Source organism: Lactuca sativa, chromosome 4 (genome assembly GCF_002870075.4).
Source record: "Lactuca sativa cultivar Salinas chromosome 4, Lsat_Salinas_v11, whole genome shotgun sequence".
In the NCBI taxonomy this organism is placed as follows: Eukaryota; Viridiplantae; Streptophyta; class Magnoliopsida; order Asterales; family Asteraceae; genus Lactuca; species Lactuca sativa.
In genome coordinates, this window is record NC_056626.2 from 41,031,840 (window position 1) to 41,039,341 (window position 7,502).

A 7,502-nucleotide genomic window follows, 5' to 3' on the forward strand; every position below is an offset into this window, starting at 1 on the left:
GGTTTCTCATTCCTTTCTCTCTATTTTCTAGCTGTAGATCTGGAATTCTTTGATGTTTTGAGTACATCTGTTATTTGTTCTTGGCTTCTCGAAGCTGATTTGTTTGTTTTCTTTTTCACACTGTGTTGATTGTCTTGGGCCCCGACATACTGTGGTGACCATCTGGACTTTAAGTCAACACCAGTGTTGTTTCTTTGTGATCTGTTTTGCTATTTGGGTTCTTGATTGTTACTTGTGATGGCTGGTGAAACTTCTGATGGGAGTGGTGTTCCTAAGGAAACTCCTATAGATTTTGATGATCCTTTATATGTCCATCCTTCTGATAATAATGTAACGTCTATTATAACTGTTAAGCTGACTGGTAATGAGAATTATCGATTGTGGCGTAGTGCTATGTCTAGAGGTCTTAAAGCTAGAAATAAATTGGGCTTTGTGGATGGTACTATTACTCTTGAAAGTACTGATAAATCTAAAGCCACTAAATGGGAACGTGTAAATGCTGTTGTCTGTAATTGGATTCTAGGGTCAATTTCTGAAACTATATATACTAGTCATGTGTATTCAGATAATGCTAAAGATATCTGGGATGAATTGTTTGAAACCTACAATAAATCTGATGGATCGGTAATCTTTAATATTCATCAGCAGATCAACACATTAAAGCAAAATGGTTCTTCTCTTTCTGACTATTTTAGTAAATTGGATTCTTTGTGGAAGGAGTTTGATGGGTTAACTAGTTTAACTGAATGTGTATGTGAAGCAGCTACAAAACTTAATGATCATTCAAAATTGATGAAATTAATGCAATTTCTTAGTGGACTTGATGATGTTTATAATCAAGTTAAGAGTCACATTCTTTTGATGGAACCTTTACCTAATGTTAAATCTGCCTTCTCTATTCTTTCTAGAGAAGAGTCTCTTCAAAAGAATGGGTCTCTTGGGTCTACTATTTCTTCAAAACCTCAAGTTTCTGTGTTTAATAGCAAAGTTAATGATTTCAAACGAGGACAAAATCAATTTAGGTTTAAGAACCAAGGATTACAATGCAAGCATTGTAATCTTAAAGGTCACACTATAGAAAGATGTTATAAACTAATTGGTTATCCAAAGGATTTCAAATTTAAAAATGAAAGTAATAATCAAAACAAGTCTGGTGTTGTTAACTCTTCTTCTGTTAGTGCTAATAATAGCAAGTCTGTTTCTTCTGAGTCTGGTCTTGGGAGTGATGCTCATTTTCTTACTAGTGAGCAATATTCTAAGTTTTTGCGTCTCATTAGTGAGAAACCTGCTTGTGATGATGTGCCTGCTACTGCAAATATGGCAGGTATGTCTATGTCTATGTTTAAATGTTGTAATTCTTTTGCTAGTTCAAATGATTTTCAAAGCTGGATTGTTGATTCAGGAGCTAATCAACATATGATAGCTTCTGAGTCACAACTTAAAGATGCTATAGATGTGTCTAAACTGAATTTGTCTGTTAAACATCCTAATGGTTCTTCAGCTTCTATTAATAAAATAGGGAATCTTCAATTATCCTCACATCTTACCCTATTTGATGTCTTTGCTGTTCCTGATTTCAATGTTAATCTTTTATCTGTCCATAAACTTTGTAAAGACAGTGGCTGTGAGGTTGTTTTTTCTGAACATACTTGTAAAATCCAGGATTCACTATCAAAGAAGATGGTGGAGAATGGTAGAGAGTCTGGGGGATTATACTATCTTGATTGTGTTCCCTCAGGTATTTCAACAAATAGTGTGTCTAAATGTTATGTTTCTAAACTAACTTGGCATAGTAGACTTGGTCATCCAGCAGACCAAGCTCTAATATCTCTAAAGGGTACTTTAAAATTTGGAAATGAATCTCTTCCTCCTTGTGATGTTTGTCATAAATCCAAACAAACTAGAGAACCTTTTTCACAAAGTCAACATACATCAACCAAGTTAGGTGAATTGGTTCACTTAGATGTCTGGGGTCCTTATAGGCTTGCTTCTATTGAAGGGTTTAAGTATTTTCTGACTATTGTGGATGATTTTACTAGGGCCACTTGGGTATTTCTTTTAAAATCTAAAATTGAGGTTTTTGATTGTTTTAAATCCTTTGTTAATATTCTTTTAAATCAATTTAATGTTAATGTTAAAATAGTACGTTCAGACAATGGTACTGAATTTGTTAATAATCAAATGAAGTTCTTTTGTTTTGAAAAGGGCATAATTCATCAAACATCATGTGCTTATACTCCACAACAAAATGGAGTTGTGGAGAGAAAGCATAGGCATATCCTTAATGTTGCTCGATCTCTTTTATTTCAATCAGGAGTTCCTGTCAAGTATTGGGGAGATGCTGTTTTGACTTCTGTTTTTTTAATAAATAGAATGCCTACCTCTGTTTTAAATGGTCAATCACCTTATGAATTAGTTTTTCAGAGAACTCCTAATTTTGAATATTTAAGGGTTTTTGGTTGTTTATGTTTTGCTGTTAAACCAAATATTTCTGATAAATTGTCTGAACGTGCTGAAAAGTGTATTCTTTTAGGTTATTGTTCTGATAAAAATGCATATAAACTCCTTAGTTTGGATACTAATTCTTCTTTTGTATCCAGGGATGTGAAGTTTTATGAGTCTGTTTTTCCATACAAGTTGAAATCAACTTCTGTTGATAAAACTTCGAATATTTTTGGCCCTAGTGATCTCTTTTCCTGTGATGAATTTGATAATAATAAATATATAAATGATTATATTAATCTTGATGAGCTGAGAGTAGAGTCTCAGTTGGATGGTGCTGATGCAGCCATTGGTATGGATGATGTTGATTCTAGTAATTTTGTCAACCCTGGTGGCGAGGCAGTTGTGCCTCCTACTGATTCGTCTGTTCCTTCTTCTTCGAGTGTATCTGAGGAAAGTAGTCAATCAGTCTTAATCCCTTCTTTGGATCAGTCTATAGGTGTCTCTAGATCTAGGCGTGAGTCGCATATGCCTGTTAAGTTCTCTGATTATATTGTAGAAGGTAAGTATAAATATGGTGTTGAAAGATCTATTAACTATTCTTTTCTTGATTCTGAAACTAAATGTTTTATTTCTAATCTTGATAAAACTGTTGAACCTAAAAGTTATAATGAAGCTTTTTCTGATCCTAATTGGATTAAAGCTATGAATGATGAAATGGAAGCACTTCATCGAAATAATACATGGGAAATAACTGATTTACCTAAAAATAGGAAACCAATTGGATGTAAATGGGTTTATAAGATTAAATACAAGTCAAATGGTGAAATAGATAGATATAAAGCACGTTTAGTTGCTAAAGGTTATAATCAAAGAGAGGGTATTGATTTTGAGGAGACTTTTTCTCCTGTTGCAAAAATTGTAACAGTTCGTATTGTTATTTCTCTCTCTGTTCACTATTCTTGGCCTTTGTATCAGTTGGATATTAATAATGCCTTTTTATATGGAGATCTTACTGAAGATGTTTATATGTCACTTCCACCTGGTTATTACTCTAGTAATGATACTAGAGTATGTAAGCTTACTAAGTCTTTATATGGACTAAAGCAGGCTCCTAGGAAATGGAATGAAAAGCTTTGTGCATCATTGTTTATGTTTGGTTTTAAACAGAGTATAAGTGATTATTCATTGTTTGTTAAGAAAACGGAAGGTTCAATAACTGTTTTGCTAGTATATGTTGATGATATTATTTTAACTGGAAATAGTGAAGTAGAGTTAAAGAAGGTAAAGAATTTTATGAGTAGTCAGTTTTTAATTAAAGATCTTGGAACACTTAAATATTTTCTAGGAATTGAAGTAGTTAAATTTGATAGTGGTTTATGTTTAAATCAAAGAAAATATTGTCTTGAGTTGTTGCATGAATATGGTATGCTTGGCTGTAAACCTGTGACTACACCTTTGGAAACAAATCTTGTTATAAATTCTGATAATCATGATGGGAAAAATGAGTTGTTGGAAAATAAAACTGAATTTCAGAAACTAATTGGTAAACTTATCTATCTTACAGTTACTAGACCTGATATTTCTTATGCAGTTCAGGTCCTTAGTCAGTATATGCATAGTCCTAGAAAGTTACATTTGAATATTGCTTTTAGATTGTTAAGGTATTTGAAAAATAGTCCTGGAAAGGGAATTGCTTTAACCAAGTCAAGTGTGTTAGAATTGAAAGGTTTTGTGGATGCAGATTGGGCTAAATGTTTAGCTACAAGAAGGTCTGTATCTGGGTATATGGTATATCTTAATAATTGTCTTATTTCTTGGAAAAGTAAAAAACAATCTACAGTTTCAAGATCCTCTACTGAGTCAGAATATAGGGCTCTTGGTTCTATCACATGTGAGATAATTTGGATTTTAAAAGTTCTGTTTGAACTAGAGGTTAAAAATCTTATTCCTGCTTCTGTTTTTTGTGATAATAGTTCCACAATTAAATTAGCTCTTAATCCTGTGTTTCATGAAAGAACAAAACATTTTGAAATAGATTTACATTTTGTTAGAGAAAAAATCTCTAGTGGTGTTTTAAAACTTGTGAAAATTGGTTCAGATGAACAAAATGCTGATATATTAACAAAATCTTTAAGTGTAAAACAACATGAATTTTTGTCTAATAAAATGGGTCTTATTGATATTTTCAGAAAATAAATATTTCGATTGAGGGGGGATGTTGAAAATATACAGGTTTATTTTGTTACAATCTCATATTTATTTTAAAGGAAATTGTGAAGGGTATATTATGTAAATGATGTGTTCTGGAAGGATGAAAGTTGTATGCAGGTTATAAAGTTTAAAACACGCGGGTTGAATATGGGTCGGATATAGATCGGGTTATATTTGTGGATACACTCCGAGATATAAATAGAGGAGTGAAGGTTCTGGAGGTTCATTCGCAGAAGTTGTTAGGTCTAGATATTTTCTCTCAGTTTCGTCTCTCAAGAGTTCTTGTTGTTAGTTTGACATGTATTTGATTCGTTGTATTTTGAGTAAGAGAGAAGGTTGTGTAATCAGTTCTGTTTTCCTCTCATTTTTTGATCATTAGAAATAGTTTAGATTGAGTGACAATCTGAGTGTTTTTGTAGTGAGTTTTGAGTTGTAAGTATATTGAAAACCACCTGTTTCTTGATCTTGTAATGATATGAGAAATGGTGATGTTGGGAAGTTTGGTTTGTGAGTTTTTTAACAGTTTTGATGCCACAAACACTTCTATAGGCTTATACTTCAATGTAGGAATACTTAGAATGACTTAGAAGGCTTCAATATATATATATATATATATATATATATATATATATATATATATATATATATATATATGGAACATGGAATATACATTACAGCTCCACCTAAGCTTAGATACTAAACCTCTTGAAAATACATTGTTTTACTATATAAAGATTACGGTTAATGGATTCACGATTAATACTTCAAGATGTAAATTCAAGATCGACACAATAGAGTTTAGGGTTTAGGGTTTAGGTTTATGTTTAGGGTTTAGGGTTTAGGGTTAGGGTTTAGATTTAGGGTTTAGGGTTTAGCTTTAGTGTTTAGGGTTTAAATTTAGGGTTTAGGTTTAGGTTTAGGGTTTAGTAATGTTCACTTGGATGAAGTAATAAACGATAATTGAGGAAAGAAAACGGAAATGATAAAACGATAATGAAAGAAAGAAATGTTATGGAGAATGATATATTTACCAAGTGAAACTAAACCGGGTATATTTAGCATGTTAAAACGACATATTTTAGAGGTTTAGTAACTAAGCTTAGGTGGGCTTGTAATGTATATATTCCTTATCCCCTATATATATATATATATATATATATATATATATATATATATATATATATATATATATATATATATATATATATATATATATATATATATATATATATAGACACACACACACACAATAAATAATAGCAATGATTTCGACCTTCTAAAATCAACAAAAATCATGTTTTAAATTGTTAGTATAATGTTTACGAGATGTGATAATATTTTTGTTTTTAAAATGTAAAATTATGTTATAAATAAATATTTTTAACCCAAAAAATAGATTGGTTAAGCTCAAAAAATAACTTCTTTTAGCTCATTAAATAAATTCAAAATCAATCGGGGGTGAAGAAACGGAGAAATTTCAGGGGTGGGGGTGGGGATACAATCCCGGTCCCGTTTCGTTGACATCTCTAGATTAACTTTTGGACCGAAAAACTGAACTGAAACCGGAACCGCTTAGGACCGAATAAGCTAATCAGGTTCGGTTTATGGTTTTGTATTATGGACTTAATCAGTCATCGGTTCTTTCGGGTCCAGTTCTACAAACCCGGAACCGGATATTGAAGAGTATTTTTCCCTCATCAATTGGCTACGCTGAAGTTGATCACACGCGCAACCCACACAAAAAAAAAAAAAAAAAAAAAAAAAAAAAAAAAAAAAAACTTTCTGTGAAGTTGATCCCTCTAAGTCGAGCAAACTCAATTTTTTTTCCACAGATGTTTGCATCTTATGTAATGCTATTTCTGTACGTATGCTAAAAATAAGCTCATTAGTCATCAGGGAACGTTCGGGATGGTCAATTCATATGTAACTCAAACTGTAGTATATACTGAAAATGGATATATTTTTTCATAAATCAAGTAACATTATGGCTGTAATGAATTTATCTTGGGCGATATTGAACAGTGAAAGTAAAACAGTCTTGATGTAATGGTTCGAGAAGTTAGGAATCTTTGGTTCAAACACTCAACAAGAATATATGTTTTTCCAGTATATTTTTAATTCATATTCAAATTTTAAAGAGATAAAAGTGTGTGACAGAGTAGGCATTAGTAACTTCTGTGTGTTTGTTAAAAGCAGAAACCCATAAGCATCAAATTTGAATTTATCATTAATAATAACAAACCTTCAAGGCTAAGTAATGAAAACAGACCCTAGGTTTAAAAAGAGTACCAAACAGCCCTTGAATACATATTTCTTTTACCAAAGCAACCCGGTTTTTCCGGTTCTAAAACCTAAATCGGTTCTTTTCGGTTTCAAAGCAAATTTTACATGTTTTTTTTGTCCTTCCCAGTTAATACCCAAACCGGAACCGATCCCAATCCGGTTTTAGATTCCTATTATTGTTCAACTTTGATTTTCAGTTCTTCTGACTCTCACCGGTTTACATCCCTAGGTTAAAGTTTATATATGTATATACATTTTCTTTATGCTTACCAAAATAGTTAATGATTTCATTTTATCTTAATATATATTATAGATCTATTTAAATTATGTTTAACTTTAGTTAAATGATAATACGATAAGAAATTGAGTTAAAAAGAGTGACCCTTCACAATTTTGTGAATCCATACTTTTTAATCATTTATTTTAAGAAATTTACGTAAAGTAAGTTATATAAAATAAAAACTATAATATTTTTATTAAATTATTAAAAAAATAATGTGTGAATTTAAAATGCAAAAAGTATTCTACACTAAAATACATTTAGTCTAGCGGTAAAGAATGAT